Genomic DNA, 18,151 nt, shown 5'->3' with positions numbered 1-18,151 from the left:
AGCTTGAAGACTCCAAAGCTTAGAATGTTTTAATGTCTTAAGAGAGTCTCTATGTAAGTACTTCATTCAAATGATAATTTATTTGGATTTGAAGCTTATTAGGAATTCAATTGACTTAGAGACCATGTTTTGAGAAACCCCAGAAAATACTTTTCAAAAGCCTTAACTTATTTTGGGGAAAGCAAAGAGTAAAAAGAATTTGGAAACAAAACTTTAAAAATCAGTTTTCTAGTCTTTCCAGGCGATTGAGAAGGATTTCCCAGTTGACTGATTCAAATTTAAACTGATTTTGAACTAACACGAGAGGACCCAGGTGACTGACTCCTGTCTTTTTAGTCGTTTGACTCGGTTTTGCCTTTGAAAATCTCTATTTTAAATGGATCTAGGCGATTGACTTTAAATTCCTAGTCGACTCACTCTTCAAGATTTTAAATTTTAAACATAACGGGCACTTTCCAAATTTGATTTTTTAAAATTCTAACCGCTATGAAAACTTGGGAAACATTCCAAGTCACTTGAGAAACACGAAAAACTCTTGATTTCTCATCTATAAATAACTCCCCAAGGCTAAGGATTCAATCACACCAAGCAATTATAGCATTATAGCTTTCTAGCTTTCAAAATTCCCAATACTCTCAAAAGCTCTCTTGTGCTAATACTTTCTGAGTTTTTCTACCAAGGTTACTGTGAATCTCTTGCAAATTCTGAGCCTACTCTAAATTCTTTCAACCTAGAAAGAAAGATCATGGTGATATACTTCTAAAGACTTCAAATTCTTTCAATTATTGTTTTTAATTGAAGTATATTATTAGTGCTGAATTGTTGTACTAATTAGCTCTGTTCGAGAGTGTCTTTGTACACAAAATTTTGTTCTTGTTTTGCTAGATGGTTCAGGTTCTTGAATCATTGTTGGACCAAGCGTGGGGTATCGTTTGGAGAGGCACACTCTAACCTATTGAACGAGGGATTGTAATAGATTGCTCCACCCGGAAAGGAGTGCTATAGTGGAATCCTTAGCTGGTCTTGCTTAAGGCGAGGACATAGGCTGGTGTAAGCCGAACCTCGTAAAAAACTCGGTCTCATTCTCTACCCTTTCTATTTAAATTTTTGCATATATAAATTGTGCGGTTGTATATCTAAGTGCAGGAAGCTAAAAGTTTGAGATTGAGAAAAATTTTAATTTAAGGAAGTACATTGATTGATCTTTTGTAGAAACCTTAAAAGGAGTACGTTGATTAATCATTTGCAGAAACCTTTGTTAAAAGGAAGCGCATAAAATTCATAAATACAGGGCTTTTTATCAAAGTATAATTTAAGTTACACAAATGCTGAATCAAGGAAGTGCTACAGCTTATATATTGGCTAAGTATTTTGGGATTGATTGATTGATTAATTGGTTGATGGATTATTATTGTTGAAAGTGATTGGCTTGTGTTGATATTAAGTGTGGATTGTGGTTGGTTTAATTAAAGTTTTAAAAAAAATTCATTCTTATGTGTTTGCTAAATTTCTAAAAGGTTGTGAATTTGTAAAAAGATTAAAAGGAAACTTTTAAAATCCCAATTCAACCCCCCTCTTGGTCATACACCTTACTTTTCAAGTTGCAAGATGATCATCGATGGTGGTAGTTGTATGAATGTTGTGTCTAAATCTGCAGCTAAAAAGTTGGGCTTGAAAGTTGAGCCACACCCACAACCATATAAGGTAGCTTGGGTTGACGCCACTATCATGCTCGTGAGCTATAGATGCTTAGTTCCCATTAAACATCACTAGAAGTATCACCTAAACTTTTGAAGTTTGAGGATGTCATCTCTAAGCCACCTAGTGAGTTTGGTAGGCTTACCAAGGCTTGGATCCTTAACTACCAAAGATAAAATTTATAACTTAACTAACCCCAAGTTCAGTAGAACAATGAGTAAGTCGGGCGTCGATCCTTAGGGACTCCAGTGTAGTTGTTCACCACTTCTTGCCTAATTTACTACACTTTGTATAAAATGAAAAAGATGAGATTTTAAGTTTGTTTTCTATCAAATACGAAAGCAAGTAAAATTATATTAACACTACCCCTACAAAGCAGGACTTAGATCATGAATCAAGCTTAGGCTGTCGTGTGCGATAGCTATGTCCGGTCAGCTATTCGTACTAGGCTAGATGGTTGAGTGAACCATTCAAATGACATTGGGTAGCGAAGGTGCACCAATCATTCAGAGCACAATCAGGAACTAACGTATACCCTATCTAGCGATTATGAGAACACTCCATACATGAACCGTACCCTATTACGTGTAAGTGACTGAATCCCTAGCTATGCTATCCTATACCCTAGGGTCTCATAATAGTGAGAGAAGTAAAATTACATGGAAATTAAAGACATGAAATTTAAAGTGCAGGTATTTAAATGAAACCAGAGTAAAGAAAGCATGTATTAAAATGGCTTCAATTGCAGCTCAAAGGCCTGTCACTAGCAATCAAGAATACAATAAACAACCAGCTAATCTATGTGGCAGCACCCAGAACTTGAAGGTTGTCACAGGCCTTCGAAGAATCCAAACATGAACCAGTACATGTTATTGAAAGGAAAGTAGTAAATCTACTCTAAGTGGCACTCAAAGACTCTCTAGGTTTGTCACAAACCAAAGAGCGGTTAAGGGGAAACCCTACGCACATAGTCAAAGATAGGTTTTATACCCAAAAGGGTTTACAAGGTTTTGAATTCAAATCAGGAAACTTTTGTAGAAAATCTCAGACAATAGATCGTTGGGCTCACGTATATCGACCATGTCGCATCCATATTTTCCCCTAGTCTAGACTCTTAGGAATTTTGAGGTTCAGTCTTCAAGCTTTCTCGACCTGGTCGCACCTATAGGTCTTTTTGGTTGCACCATTGGTTGAGACTTGCAGGATCTCAACTTTAGTCAATCTCAGATTCTCGACCTGGTCGCCCCTCAGGGTCACTTGGTTGCCCTATTGGTCGAACCTTGCAACATCTCAATTTTAGTATAAACCTTGGAGTCTTCAATTTGTGACCTTGTCGCCCCCTATTTTAGCTGGTCGCACCACATGGTCAAACCAAGTCTTGGTAGAGCATCTTATTTGAGCTTTGTGCTTCCCAATTACTCCTTTGACTTCTTGCATTGCTTAACTCCTCTATTTTAACCTTATTTTCCTGAAACATGAACAAACCATGCATAATTCCGAATGATGATAAGAAAGGGTAAATACATGATAAATGAGGATAAAACATAAGTAAATGCAGGCCTAAAATAGTGCTTTTTAGGGACACCACAACTCCCAACTTATACTTTGCTAGTCCTCAAGCAAAGCAAAACTAAGAAAAACTATAAAAGATGTCCGAAATCCTATCTACCTCCTATTTTGTAGGAAACACGATTGCATTTACCATATGCCACAAGGCTTTAAACCCCTAGGTGACCCTAGTGGACGAGTTATAGTCTCATGAGGGTTTCCGGGGCGATACCCACAAACACCATTCTTAGTGGACATTAAATAAGATCAACATGTAACACAATCATGCCATTTCATTCAGGAATATAACCTAATTACAAGCAGGCTCCACCTTATATAACTTAATTATACAAACAAATCCGAAGCAAATTACTTGTACAAGTCTCAACAGTGTATAGCCATCAAGAAAATTATAACTCATAAAGAATCAACCAGCAATTACAATTCAGAGTTAATATCATCATATAAATCAAAGAATAAACAGGCATGAATACAAGGCATGTGTAAAGTGAATGACTCATAACACGCGAGACACCCTTGGACGCCTACAAAACGGTCGCCTTGACTCAGCCTCACCAGTATACTCTCAAAAACACTCAAGATGATGGGTTCACTCTTATATGTGAGGAAAATCATGCATGATCAAACATCTCACATATTTCAAAGAACTAACGCTAAAAATGGAGTGAAATAGTCTCATAAGAATGGGATTCAGCCTATTATTGAGGTGTCGAGTCCTTCACCCTAGCGCCTTCTCACCTACTCACCACATCCAACCAAGACCATCCTAGAATGATAATTCACAAACCAGGCGTGAATACATTATATGCACTGGAGCACCGAAGAAGCTTCATACATGTAGGGATATGGTCTGTTGTGTCCCTAGCTTGACCCTTTTGAATTTGGAGTAAGTATTCTATGTATTTTTTATTTCTTTTTTATCTGCTCATTCTTTTCTTATACATTTCTCTTCTATGGTTAGTTAGAACGATCATCACAACTTTTGTCATCTTCATGCTACCGATAGGAAACTAAGTTTGAAAAGAGGTTCATGAATTATGCTTATCTCTAAGAGTGGCTTAATATTCACGTCTTGAGTAGGCTACAAGACCTAGGTTTATATCTCCCCACTAAACATTACCTCTAGGCTAGCAAATGCAAATATTAAGACTAGAATGCAAAGAATATCCAGAGAAGGAAAGTTGAGTTTAGTGAACTTAGAGTTCATGTAAATGACTCACAAAAAACGAAAGGCTCAACAAAACCTCACAAGATGTCATAATTGCCACGGTTGTTCTCTCAGTTCTCTCAAGGAACCCTAAGTGATACAAATCATGTGAAAGTGCACCCTAGCCTTGTAAAATACTATGTGAATACAAGAAATTATACAACAGTATTAAAACGAATGAAGTACTAGTCAACCCCCATAGAGTGACAAAATAGGTAAATTGGTTATACTGCGTGAAACTATGCACAAACAACTCACTACATTGTTAGTGAGCATAATAAAGTCATCTAAAAGATACAGCCTAAGCATGTAACATATAGGCTATATATAAGTATGTAAAGGGCATCAAAGGTGTTGAAAAGCAAGGTGTAGTCCCAAGAGGGAGGGGGTGAATTGGATTTTAAAAATTTCTTTTAATTCCTTTGAAGACTTCTTTTTATTTCTTTTATTTTGTTTAACCAATTCTTGACTTGTTGTTTGATTTACCAATCACACGAGAACTTAGTTCTTTTAATCCAAAACACTATTTCTTAACCAAACAAGTAATCAACTAATCAATTAAACCAACCAATCAAGCACAATGTTCAAACCAAACAACCAATTGATTTGCCAAGTATAAGTTAACTGCAGCACTATTAGATTGATGTAAATTTTACCAGCTTCAACACTCTTTGAAATATACACACATTCAATCAATATTAAACTTTAAACCATTCAACCACAATACATTAGATTCAACTTTCAGCTTTTATTGTCAACCCTTTATATAAATTTGAATCAAGCCCTGTAGTAATGAATTTGCTTCTTTAATTTGATGTGTAATATAAAAAATCCAACACTCTTTCCAAAATCCAGAATTCAAATAAACTCTTAGTTAATTTTATCTTTGGGATGTTAACCTAATAACGTACTCCCGTATGGTTTCCTCAAAATATGGTTTAATCAACATACTCCCTTTTGGTTTCCGCAACCCAAATCAAAATTAAACCTTAAGTTTATTTAACTTTCAAATTACGTAGTTTGTATGATTTTGATATTTAAAACATCCACACAATTGTATATGTACTGAAAATAAAGAGAGTAAGGAAAGAGAGAGTGAGACTGAGATTTTTACGAGGTTCGGATTATACCTAGCCTACGTCCTTGCCTTTGGCAAACCACCAAAGGATTACTAAATTCAGTTCCTTTGCCGGGCGGATCAATACCGTTTACACACTCCTTTAGTAGGCTAGAGCCCCCCTCTCCAAATGATGTACCCTTGTTCGGTCACTCCTTCATTTAAGCTAGAGCTCGCCTCTCTAAGCAATATGCTCTTGCTTAGCCAATGATCCAAACAATCCTTGGAATCATCAATCTACAAGATACAAATCAAATATTTGTGTACAAAAAATTGCTCACATAAAGAGCTGATAAGTACAATAGTTCAACACTAGAATATACTTCAAAGTAAATAACAATATGGAAATTAACTTGAAGCTTAAGGAAGTATATCACCGATTAATTCTTTCAATGATTTAAAGATTTAGAATTTGTAGCACAAGATTGGTGAATAGAATCAGCAAGAACTCAGTAAGCTTTGTGCAAGTTGAGAGCAAGAGAGAGCCTTGAGAATTTGGGAGCAATTGAGAAAGATGCTGAATTTAATTCTTGGTTCTTTGATTCAATGATATTTGAGGCTTATTTATAGACTTGAAAAGGTATGTAACTTGATACCCAAGTGACTTGGAGTATTCCCTAAATTTTCACAAAGTTTGAGCCCCAAGCAACCTCATTTAAAAAATTTGACCATTATGAAAATTTCAAATCAGCCGCGTGACAGTTGATTGTCCATTTTTGGTAGTCAGCTGTCTAGTTAAATTAAAAGAACATCAAGGTGGCAGTCGCTTGTCTGAACATGGACAAGCGTCTCAAAATGCACAGACAGCCGTGTGTCAAGTACTTGACAGTCGTCTGTCATGCTGTCAGCTTCGAGCACCCTTCAGTGTTTTGGTCATAACCTTTTTTGTGTAACTCCAAATTTGAAATTATTGATGTCAAATGAAATCTAAGATAAAATCATAAAACTTTCATGTTGAACACATTTTAAAATAAAGATTTTTTGATGGAGAAAAATGTACATCAATGTGGATGTAGAAAAATCGACAGCAATTGAGAAATCCTCTTTTTGGTGCTTTTTATTCCAAAAATGGTTCTAACCTTTTTGAAATAATTTTTGACCTTATAAAAAAATATTTTCCAAATATGTTAAAAGGTATCTAGGTCCAATAAATTAACCTAAGAGCTTCATGCATCCATATTGAAATTCTTTGAAGTACTTACATGAAATTTCCTAGACTCTTTCGAATTTTCAATTCTTGAATTCCTTGAGGCTTTTATACTTGTTTCATCTTTCTTTGAGCTTTTATCAAGTTATCTTTAATCCTCATGCTCTCATGATCTTCAAGCTTTATCTTTAAATCCATTTTTAAATCCATGCTTTAAGCTTCATATTGATCATCCTTCTTTGAAATATAAGCTTTCATGAATTCCTTAACCTTGCATTCATCATTGAGTCATGAAAATACATCACTTAAACAAAGCATGTTAATTTCTACTTGTTTTTTAGCATAAAAACTGGATATTAAGTCTTGTGAGGCCAACAGGTGTTATCGTGGCATAAAACAAGCAATGTTCACTGAAAAATTTCAAAATTATGTCATTTTTGTGCCCAACATGTGTGTCTACTACTTTCCTAACCCCACTACCCCCAACTTAAAAATGCAGTGCCCCTACTGAAGTATGAAAAGAAAGAACTTAAAAAGTATGGGAAGGAAGCACTGCATGGTGCTTAAAGATCAAACAAGTGTACCTAAAGCAATAACATGCACATAAAATCCAGAAATATAAAGAAAAAAGCAATGGTACAATGAACACACAAGACATGTAGAAATAGAACACCATGTATTCATTAAGCACAGAGGCAATACAATTGAAATAGATACATGATAAGAACAAAGTACAACAAATTACAAGTGATCACGTGCCTAAATTGTGTAATTAGGTGTTTTAATTCATGCATTGAGGTGTATATTTTTAATTAAATACCTAATTACTCTCAATATTTCAACATTGTATTCTATTTATAGAATTTGAGTTTTATTGAGTAATTTATGAATTTTTGGTATTTTTTTATCGCTGGGTAATTATTGGAAGCTAAAAGCAACACTATTTCGTATTCTGGGCGTAACTTTCTCGTCCGAGCTCCGATCGAGACGATTCAAATATTTTGCTAAAGTTGATGAAGAGCTATATGACTTTCATGTTTTGAGATTTAAGAGATACAGGCTTTTGGAAGGCCAAAATTTGTCTTGTTCACTAGAAAACAAAAAGAAGAAAAATAAATAAATTACCTTGATTTGACCCGGCCATGCAGCTGGGTCCTTCAATTTGACGCTGGGCATATAGGTTTTTGGGGGGGGGGGAACTCTCTTTATATATATATATATATATATATATATATATTTATATTTTTTTTTATCCCTCGCAGACAGCACCGTCCTCACTCAACTCTCCTCTCTTTTCTCCTCTCTCTTTTTCTGCTTGTTTTTTTTTTCTCTTCTCTCCATTATCCCTTTCTTCCTTTTTATCCTTCAATTTCTCTTTACTTTTCTCGATCTCCCTCTTCTCTCCTTTCTCTTCCTCTTCCTCTTGTTGTACTCTGTGATCTCCTCTTTGCTCCGAAGCCCCTGTTGCTGGCCCTTCTTATTGCTACTACTGCCAACTCATGAACACCCAGTCGAAGCCTTCCATTGCTGCTGCCCTGTAACCAGCCGAAGCCCTCTACTGCTGCTGCTCTGCAACCGGCCGAAGCCCTCTGCTGCTACTGCTTTGCAACTAGCCGAGAACCTCCGCAGCTACTGCAACTGCTGCTCTTCCCTACCTGCTGCTGCATCAAACCCTTTACTCTTGCTCTTCTCCCATCTCTCTCTCTCATTTTTATTTAGTTGTTTTAATTTATTTTAATATACCTTGTTGGAACTTTACTTGGATTTGAGTTTAGTTATTTTTAATTTAAGATTTTGTTTAAGTTATTTATACTGTTGATTTTAATTTCATTTTTATTTAAGGTTTCATTGTTGAAATTTAAATACTTGTTTTATTCAAGTTTGGTTGTTCAAGTGTGGTTTATTATTTCTTCTTTAAAAAAAAAAATATTTCTGGAGAATTTAAATAATTGTTGGGTTCTAATTGTCTTAGTTATTATTGTGTTCTAGTTTACTACTTAAGTTGTTAAAGAGTCAATTTTGATTTTGGTGAAACTATCGTTAGGTTGAGTTTAATTTTTGTTTATGTGGGTTAAGTTCAATCGTTTAGTTGATGTTTAATTTTAAGGTTGAATGCTTTAATTAATTAATAAAGTTTCAATCTTTAGGCTTTTGTCTGGAATTTCATACGTAGGATTTATTTATTGTCTAAATAGGACTTAATTACCATCATTCGTTTCTTGTTATTCTTCACGTATTAGGTTCTTATTTTATGTTTTAATTTCATCAAAAAAATAACGAACATCCTAGAAAAACTGAATCTGAACTCTCTTAAGTAAACCTTTTGTTTCTTATTTTCTTTTGCAATTACACTAAATTTTGGAATTAAACTGCATTCCCTGAGGAGACGATCTGACCTTTGGTCTAAATATTACACGACATAACTCTTATACCTGGGATAGATTCCGAGCTACTCATTTTTTGAGTGAGTCAACAAGCATGGTGATACAAAAGAAAATGAAAATACAAATAAAAATAAGAAAAGAAAAGAAAATTGTGTGCATGAGCACAGTACAAGAGAGAGTGCATCAAAGGATCCCTAATAGCTAGCCCTAATCCTCCTTAGTAGACCTGCCGGCGTCATAATTAGAATCACCGCCCCCCAAATTGCTGGACGCATCGGATGGAGTGCCCTTATTAGACCAACAAGCTGCATCAAACCGTGGGCTTGAAGAACACTCCTCCTCGTTAGAAAAACTACCAAACACCACCGATGACTCTGGAGAAGTTGGAGCAGGGGGTAGCACACAAGCAACTGGAGTTGGCGGTGGAGGCATGGGTGCAACTTGTGGAGTACACAGGACAGAAGTCACTGATGGGGCAGAATGCGGTGCAAATGAACCAGGTGGAGGTGTAGGTGCTGTAGATGGCACGCTAGATGAGGTAGTTGCCCTACTAACATCCTTAGGATGAGTCAAGTCCTCCAACATGTGGCACAGGACAAGAATAACATGAGTAGGTGGTGTAACCATCTAGAGAGGTGCCAGGGACCACGGGACATCCTTCGGCAGGATAAGGGCGGTCGTCATGGAGAGAACTTGCTGGGCAGCGATATCCTCTGGAGCCTTTGTGGCTGTAACTGGTAAGGTTGGAGTATCAATCAGCTCCTATGTGAGTGGCACGTCCATGGGTACAAGAGGACACATGGGGGACTGAGCCTTGCTCGTGGCTGGTGCAAATGTCTCCTCAGAAGTAAGCACTAACTCATCCTCACTCGTCTCAATCTTAATCATCACTGCCGGGCTTGTCGGTGGGGTAATCTAAGGCATGGAAGATGGATGGCTGGGTTGTGGTGGAGGGGACAGAGGAGCAGGAGACTGCAGAGCCAGTGATGGATGAGGAGATGAGGAAGAGGCCTCTTGTGTAGCGGCGGGGGCTAGAGGAGCAGGAGGAATCAAGGGACCAAGGGTTAAGGCCAGAGCTGAGAATCTCAAAAATCTGAACGTTGCCAACGCACTCAGAAAGCATATTGTAAATTCCTTTACTAGTACCCTAAACCCTTGAGAGATGGTCTCTTTAGTCTTTAAAAACTCGTGATGCACCCCAGATTGGAACCCCTCAAAGTCCTTACGTAATCGGCTCAGGTCATCCCCTGTCTGAGGCATAGTTGGGGATGTCGGTGGAGGAGGTGCCACTAAAAGTGTAGCTAAGGTGGAGGGCTCAATAGTCGTCCTTCTCTTCTTCTTTAGTTCTCTATGAGGTGGTGGCACCGGTGGGTGTGCAAGCTCCTCCTCGGGGTCATGGTAGAAAAGAGGAACGAGAAACTCTGACCCTAGTTCACCCTCAAAGGGTTTTGACCGATGAACCTTTAGTTGTACCATGGCCACCATATTAAGGCTCTGATGCCATGTCCGCTCAGTAGTGACCTCTCCAATAGGTAGATGCGCATTTAGATAGTCCAAATTAATCTTCTTGCTCATCAGGATTGACATAATGAGCTGGGTGTATGGAATGAGGGACCTTTTTGGCTCCCTAGTGGCCTAGCTGCACATCGGCCTTGGCATAGGCTTCCTTAGCCTCGAGTGCCTTACATTCCTCTCGTAGAATGTGATCATCTCATCCATAATAAGCTGAGGGATGTCCACCTTCATCTTCTGATGCACAATGTAAAGGGTCTGTAGATGAATGTAACGCCTCTCTGAATGATGACCAGATGCGCAGATGTTGCGTTGAAGGATAAGGTCCAAAACAAGTGGGTAATCAAGTACTCTGTTCCGTGTCATGCACGTGCCTCGTTGCATGTTTCCACCATCATAGTAGAGGTCGTGGAACATCTGGATGATGATATGGTGGACATCTAAAGAATTAAGGGCCTCCCAAGGTGTATCGTCGGCCTCCTCGTAGGGCCACGCCCTATCGATCAAGGCTAAAGTCAGCTCAAACCCATTGCTCTGAACTGCAGTGGACCAGACGCTCATCTAAGGATCATGTCGCAAGTTTCGATAGAACTCCCAAACTAGGGTTGGATGATAGGTGGTAGTGGGCGGGGTCATGTAGTTGTCCATCTTTCTCCGCTCGAGGACCTCCATGCAACATCTTCTGCAAGCATGGGCACGAGTCTTGTCCAACTGAAACTTATATATAGGCTGGAAGTTGTAGTCCTCCATGTCATCCTTAATGCCTTTGGCCCCCTAGAGGTATGTGTCTACCCTCTCTAGGTCACTCGACCCTTGTCGTCACCGACTCAGGTAAAGTGTGCATGTACCCTAATGACGACTCGTCCCTCAACTGACCCTAGATCCCCTTTCGCTTGGCAGTGAATCATGAGGATTGGGGTTGCTTGGAAATAGCTCAAGACTTTGAACGGAGAGGAATTTTTTAGGAAAGTCGGATGGGGGTGGAGAGATATAAAGATGGAGTGGATGGTGAAAGATGCGTAAGAAGAAGGGGCAAGGATGCTAGAAATGGATACGAAGAGCCACAAACGTAAGAGGAAGCTTAAGAGCAAACCCTAGATGCGCAAGAAGGGGTCTCTCGCACAAAAAGGGCTAGGGATGGTCACTGGAGAGTTGCTAGAGCTCTGAAAAGGTGGAAGAGGCTTAGGCGACCAGGTCTGAAGTTGGGTGCAAGAAGGAAGTGCGAAGGAACAAGAGAAAATGGGGTTTGAGCTTCAGGGGAAGAGAAGTTTAAACATGATTTTTAACAGGTTCAATTAGGTCACACCAGCTTTGTGCTGGTCACGCCCTGGTCGCACCCCCAATTGAATTTGGAGGACAAGTTGTCAACCAGGTCATGCTAAAGAGGATTGGTGGTTGTGCCTTTGTCGAACTCCTCGATATTTTTGGAAGTTCAGAAGATTTGGTTGCTCAACTAGGTCGCTCCAAGGAAGTGTTGGTCACACGCTGGTCGAGCTTCTTGGTAATTTGAAAGCTCAATAGATTTAGAGTTTTGAATTGGTTGCCCCAAGGTAGTGCTGGTCGTGCCCCTAGTCAAGTTTCTTGGGACTTTGAAAGTTTAGAAGACTTTTAGGTCTTCGACCTGGTTGCACCCCATCTAACTAAGGACCTACTCTAAGGATCCTAAACCCTATCTACTCTACAATGTACAACCTATGGCCTTAAAGAAGAAAGAAAAAGAAGGGATACAACTGGGTTGCCTCCCAGGAGCGTTAAGTTTACCATCTTCAACTATATACAATGAATGCTTATTTCAAACTCACCCCGGTTCAAAGATAGGAGTTTCTTCCACCATTTCCTCATTAAACCACTTTTCACTTACCCAAAGCCCTCCCTCTTGACTAGAGACCACGTCATAAAAGGCAAGGATTTGCTTATACGGGTCCTCTAGGCTAGAGATAGAGGGGCTATCGAGCTGAAGCATATCCTCTAGAGGTTCCCTCCACAAAATTGAGGGAGCCACTTCCTCAACACATTCATTAATCATGTAAACGTCCACAACTTGGACGTCATCGAGTGGATATTAGGAAGCATGAATTACATTCAACCGGAGTTGCATGTTACCAAAGGACACATCCATGATCTTATTCATAAACTGAATGTAGACATTAGTCGTAGCTAAGAATGGTCATCCTAATAGGACAAGGATCAGATCCTTGGTTGGGGCGGAAGGTTCCTTATCCAAGACAACGAAGTCAACAGGATAATAGAACTCATTGACTTTGACCAATATATCCTCTATCACACCCTAGCACCTTTTCATCAATCATTCGGTGAAACTCAAGGTGATCGGGGTGGGCTTTAACTCTCCTAAATTGAATTTCTTGTAAACCAAGTAAGGAAGTAAGTTCACACTCACTCCTAAATCTAAAAGAGCCCTATTGATAGTGTAATCGCCAATTACACATGAGATGGTGGTAGCGCTGGGGTCTTTAAGTTTTGGAGGAATGTGACCTAAAAGAATTGAGTTCATATGCTCGATCATCCTCACTTTCTTGTTCATGTGCACCCTTGACTTGCGCTTTTGTGTGCACAAGTCGTTAAAGAACTTGGCATACATAGGCACTTGATTGATAGCATTTTAGAGAGGAATATTGACATTGACTTGCCAAAAATGTGTCTATGATGGACTCAGTATTGGTTTCTTTATTAGATTTAGAGGGTGTGTGAAGAGCTGTAGGGAATGGCACTGCAGGGACATAATGGGGAAGTGCTCCATCATTGGAGAGGGTAGGTGTCTCAGTATCAGCTACCGGATTAGGAGAAAGAGGATTACATGGTTCATCATCGGCTTCTTCCCTCATCTTCTCCCTACCCTTTCCTTGGTCTAACTTCTCCCCAACGCTATTGTTTACCTCCCTACCACTTGAAATAGTGTTACAACCTAGGCTTACTCATGATATGTTGAAGGACTAGTAGCCGGCTCACACTCTACCCCGTATTGGCCCTTAGGGTTTACTAGAGGTTGACTTGGCAACTTACCGTCATCTCTCATACTCAAAGACATAGCTAGTTGGCCCATGTTGGCTTCTATCTTGGTAATAGACTGGGAGTAAGAGTGGAGTAATTGCTGATCAACTTAGCGATCAGCCTCAATGCCCTTAAGGGCTTTCAACATTTTCTCTTGAAAAGATCTATCTTTAGTGGGGTTGAGGAGGAGATGGTGGTTAAAATATTGATTGTCTAGGAGCAGATGTAGGAGGACTCTAAGAGTTTTGGAATGAGCAAGAAGGTGGAGTAGTGGGTGATTGCTGAGGTTTTTAAGCTTGGAAATCCATAGCTTGTGGCCTTCAGGAGAAGTTAGGATGTTTACTCCACCTAGTATTGTATTTGTTAGAATAAAGGTTATTGGACAGCATGTCATACCAATTATAGGTGGCCTAAACTTCCTTCTACACAAACTCAGGTGGGGGAGGCGCATGGGGGCAATTATAACAAGTGCACGACGGATCATAGGAGATGACTCCCTTAGGATAGGAAAAGGAAGGTTGAAACGGTCTACGAGCAGCAACAACATGTTGCTAAGAATTCTTAACGAGGTTCTCAAAGAGAGCCTAGGCTTCATTCTCGTGTTTCATGAGGAAAGTATCTCCACAAGATGCCTTTACCATGATTCTATCACACTTAACTAATCCTTCATAAAAGGTCTGAACTAATTGCCACCATGGGACTTAATGGTGAGGGCATTTACGCGAGAGTTCCCTAAAGAGCTCCCATGTCTCGAAAAAATTTTTCTCGTCCAATTGGGAGAAACTGGTGATTGCCTTTCTCAGCTGGTTAGTCTTCCCAATGAGGAAGCACTTTTTCAGGAATTCATGTTACATGGTGGCCCAGTTGGTCATCGAGTTTGGTTCTAAGGAGTTCAGCCAATATTTGGCTTTATCCTTCAAAGAGAACATGAATAGCCTCAATCGGAGGGCATCATCACCAAAGTGAGAAAAACAGATGGTGGAACATATTTTAGGAAACTCATCTAGATGCTTGTATGGATTTTCTGTCAAATTCCCAAAGAAATTGGGAAGCATCGAGATGATAGAAGTCTTAATTTCAAATTGTGATGACTCGACCTTAAGAAAGCGGATGTAAGATGGCGAGGTGTATATGTTGGGTGTAAAGTAGTCTCTAAGAGACCGAAAAGATTGCTTTTCCACCACAAGTTGGTGGGGATCTTGGGGTTCTGGGCTTTAAAAGGCAGGAACTAGTTAACATATAGCCATGAATTTGGGTTCTAAAGACTCAGCTAACTCGGGACTAGAGTGTTGACCTTATAGGTCACACCCGATTTTGATAATGACAAATACTTAGATATTTGATGGTTGTCAAGTGTTTGTGCAGGCTTAGATGAACATATCAAAGAATGACACTTGAAGCAACATGAAGACCCTGAAGATTTTAATTTGTATTGTCAATCAAAATTATTGTAATATGGGTCTGTAATAGTAACCTAGGATAATTATTGTAATATGGGTCTGTAATAGTAACCTAGGATATGGTCTGTATTTTCTTACCTGCATTTCATGCATATATGATATATGGTAAGCTCAGTATGACCACAGTATGACTTTAGGTCCCAACACTCACACACATATCATATAATATAAAAGAGTGTTGAAAATGTGCTTCAATTGAACATTATTAGATAAACTAAGAGAGCTCGGGCGACCGAACCACAGGGGTTCAAAACTCCTCAAGCGCCCGAACTGTTGATAATTCGACAGTTGACTTAGGCTCTCGGGTGACTGAAAATATTTATACACACTGTCCTTGGGCACCCGAACCCTTTGAAAGGGACATTCCACCAACTCGGGCGATCGAGTTATTTAGTTCAAATTGAGCCTCGAGCGATCGAACACTCGAGTTCGGGCCAACAAATATATGACCGGGCACCCAAAGTTATGAAGCAATGCTACTGACTTTGATTCGGGCCACCGAACTTGAATTCGGGCGACCGAACTGATTTAAATGACTTTTATTGTTGTGTTTGATTGGGTGACCGAACCACGGTTCAGCCACCGAAACCTCAGCGGGTTAAAATTATTTTAATCGCGGTAAAATTAGATTAAGTTGGGTTAATGGTTTAACTATTTGAAATTTTTTTAATAATTCCCAACAAGTCTCAAATGGTTATATTTTTCACCTTGCCTATAAATATAGGCTCATTTGTGGGGATTAGTAATAATTAGCAAGTTGATTAGACAAAGAATCCTCTCTTTTCAAAAATACACTCTTTGTCCAAATACTCTTAAAAGTGCCTGTGATTGCTACACCTTACTAGAAACTCCCATTTAATTGATTAAGTGTGATATTATTTTTGGAGAGTTTAGCTTAGGTTTATCCCACAGATTTTGATATTATAAATCTTGTTCTGGGATAAACCAATTGAGCTTAGGATATTTGCATTATTATTGCAAGTGTCCAATAGCTTGAATTTTTGTTGTGCAAAGATTTTTCAAACAGGTAAAATATTTTCAAACTAGTATTATGCTTATTTCATTGAGGAAATTCTTCTTGAACTAGTTTGATTATTTGATTCATATCTTTGAAATATTGATTTGCTATTGAACTGTGCTTTGTTAGATTCCAAGATATTGCTTGTATTGAACACTCTTGAGCATTTCACTGATTATACCATATTGAGTGTTGATAGCACAATTATTTGCATCACTGAGCTTACACTATATCCATATCATTGATGTGTATGTAACTGCGCGTATTGGGTACATGTCTGCTTTACATAAAAGCATAATCACTATACTATTTGATTTAGATAATACTTGTTGTATTCCAAGTGTGGCATGAGGGAGCGGTAATTTAGCCCGGTAAGGATTGTCTAAAGGTTGAAGTCAGCCTTGTGCTAATTGACCTGGTTGTTTAGGTGCCGCTCCACCCATTTAAGTGAGCATTATAGTGGTAATTCTTGTACTTATTAGCCAAGGTGGGGACATATGCAATTTACCGAACCTTGATAACACTTCTGGGTGTCACTTCCTTTACTGCTTTCTGGTGCATGCTTAGTTGATTAACTTGTGCTATTTAATTTCTACTGCGTATTACAGTTGATTTACTTTACTTGCACAAGATTGACTTTAGGGTTGTGAATATACTGGTGTTAGGATATTTTCCTAGAGCTTTAATTTTAAAAATACCAGTTCACCCCCCTCTTGGGATCACGGTAAAGCTAACAATTGGTATCAGAGCCACGTAACATAGAATAGTAGTTATTTTGCAAAAGATCTTATATGGCTCATAGCTTCGTGATCCCTTTCCCTGAGGGACCATCTTCCACACGACCTCCGATTTTCAGTGGTGTTAATTACACCTTATGGAAACAGAGGATGCATATCTACCTTCAAAATATTGATTGGAAGGTGTGGAGGATCGTCTCTAAGGGAAATTATGTTCCTATGAAAACAGAGGGTGCAACTAGAGTTCCTAAAACTGAGGAAGAATATGATGATGATGATGATATGGAAGCTGTTAGTTTGAATGACATTGCTATGAACATTCTGTATTTTAGTCTTGATGTAAATGAATTTAATAGAATAATGGCATGTTCTATTGTAAAAGAAATCTGGGATAAGTTAGAAGTCACATATGAGGGTACTAGGGATGTGAAAGATAGTAGAATATATATATTGACTAGTGAGTATGAGGCCTTTAGGATGAATGTAGGTGAGTCCATTCAAAGCATGTACACTAGATTCACACACCTTATAAAATCACTACATGCATTAGGTAAGACCTATCCCACATATGAGATGATTAGGAAGATTCTTAGAGGCTTACCTCCTATTTGGGAAGCTAAGGCTACAACCATTTATGAGGGTAGAGACCTTAAGGCCATGACTTTACATGAATTAATAGGTTCCATGATCACCTATGAACTAGTTATAAATGAGAGAGCTAATGAACACAATAAGGCAAAGAAAGTGACTGCATTGAAAACCTCCACTAACACATCTAGTGAATGCAGCAAATCTGACACTGATGATGATATGGCCATGCTAACTAGAAAGTTTAGCAGATTCTTCAGGAAGAATAGAAAGCCATACAAAAGATATAGGGAGTTTGCATCTGAGAAGGGAGAGCCTAAAAACAGAAAAGAAAAATCAAATGCTCCCACATGTTACAATTGCAACAAAGTTGGGCATATCAAGCCAGACTGCCCACTACTGAAAAAGGAGGCTAAAAAAAAGAAGAATAGCCATGAAGGCAGGCACCTCATGGGATAAATTAAGCAGCATTGACTCAGGTTCAAACCATAGCGACTCAGAGGTTGCTAATATGTTCCTAATGGCACATGGTGATGAGGTATCGTCCTCTTGTTCTTTATCTTCATATTATTCATCTAATGATTGTGCTTCTAATTGCATGCCTACGTTTAGAGAATTACAATGTGAATATATTCGTGTATCTAAACTGTGGAGTAAAATGACCAAAGAAAATGATGAGTTGAAAAAAAAATGTTAAATTTGGTC

At 38.7% G+C, this 18,151-nt stretch overlaps 1 non-coding gene across 1 annotated transcript; it reads left to right on the top strand.

Annotated features, from left to right (window-relative positions):
* Positions 1–14,342: 14,342 nt before the first annotated feature.
* LOC131159056 (small nucleolar RNA R71) lies at positions 14,343–14,448 on the top strand. The gene has a single exon (XR_009137670.1). It is a non-coding gene; the product is annotated as a small nucleolar RNA R71 (small nucleolar RNA).
* The last annotated feature ends 3,703 nt before the right edge of the window (positions 14,449–18,151 follow it).

This window comes from Malania oleifera, chromosome 6, assembly GCF_029873635.1.
Source record: "Malania oleifera isolate guangnan ecotype guangnan chromosome 6, ASM2987363v1, whole genome shotgun sequence".
Classification (NCBI taxonomy): domain Eukaryota; kingdom Viridiplantae; phylum Streptophyta; class Magnoliopsida; order Santalales; family Ximeniaceae; genus Malania; species Malania oleifera.
The sequence above is the reverse complement of the archived record's forward strand: the minus strand, read 5'-3'. Positions and strand labels throughout refer to the sequence as shown.